This window comes from Mus pahari, unplaced genomic scaffold (genome assembly GCF_900095145.1).
Source record: "Mus pahari unplaced genomic scaffold, PAHARI_EIJ_v1.1 scaffold_8897_1, whole genome shotgun sequence".
Classification (NCBI taxonomy): domain Eukaryota; kingdom Metazoa; phylum Chordata; class Mammalia; order Rodentia; family Muridae; genus Mus; species Mus pahari.
In genome coordinates, this window is record NW_018391999.1 from 1 (window position 1) to 1,291 (window position 1,291).

Genomic DNA, 1,291 nt, shown 5'->3' on the forward strand with positions numbered 1-1,291 from the left:
GCTGCTAGTACATGCTCTCTCTAGTTTCTTTTCAGAGGCACTCAGGACTATGAGTTTTCCTCTTAGTACTGCCTTCATTGTGTCCTATAAGTTTGGGTATGTTGTGAATTCATTTTTATTAAACACTAAAAAGTCTTTAATTTCTTTCTTATTTCTTCTTTGACCAAGGTATCATTGAGTAGAGTGTTGTTCAGTTTCCACTTGAATGTTGACTTTCGATTATTTATGCTGTTATTGAAGATCAGCCTTAGTCCGTGGTGATCTGATAGGATGCATGGGATAATTTCAATATTTTTGTATCAGTTTAGGCCTGTTTTTGACCAATTATATGGTCAGTTTTGGAGGAGGTATCATGTTGTGCTGAGAAGAAGGTATATCCTTTTGTTTTAGGATAAAATGTTCTTTAGCCATCTATTAATCCATTTGTTTCATAACTTATGTTAGTGTCAATGGGTCTCTGTTTAGTTTCTGTTTCTAGGATCTGTTCATTGGTTAGAGTAGGGTGTTGAAGTCTCCCACTATCATTGTGTGAGGTGCAATGTGTGCTTTGAGCTTACTAAAGTTTATTTAATGAATGTGGCTGCTCTTGTATTTAGAGCATAGGTATTCAGAATTGAGAGTTCATCATGGTAGATTTTACCTTTTATGATTATGATTATTTGCCTTTTTTTATAACTTTGGGTTGGTAATCAATTTTATTGATTGATTGGTAGATTTTACCTTTTATGATTATGATTATTTGCCTTTTTTTATAACTTTGGGTTGGTAATCAATTTTATTCAATATTAGAATGGCTACTCCAGCTTGTTTCTTCGGACCATTTGCTTGGAAAATTGTTTTCCACCCTTTCACTCTGAGGTAATATCTGTCCTCTTCCTTGAGGTGAGTTTCCTGTAAGCAGCAAAATGTTGGGTCATGTTTGTGTAGCCAGCCTGTGTCTTTTTATTGTAGAATTGATTACATTCATGTTATGAGAAATTATAGAAAAGTAATTGCCTCCTGTTATTTTAGTTGTTAAATTTGGGATTCTGTTCTTGCGGCTTTCTTCTTTTAGGTTTGTTGAAGGATTATTTTCTTGGTTTTTCTAGGGTGTAGTTTCCATTCTTTTTTTTAAATTCAGTTTTATTATTATTATTTTCTTTATTTACATTTCAAATGCTATCCCGAAAGTTCCCTATACCTTCCCCCCCTTGCCTCTGCTCCCCTACCCACCCACTCCCACTACTTGGCCCAGGCCTTCCCTTGTGCTGGGTCATATAAAGTTTGCAAGACCAAGGGACCTCTATTCCCA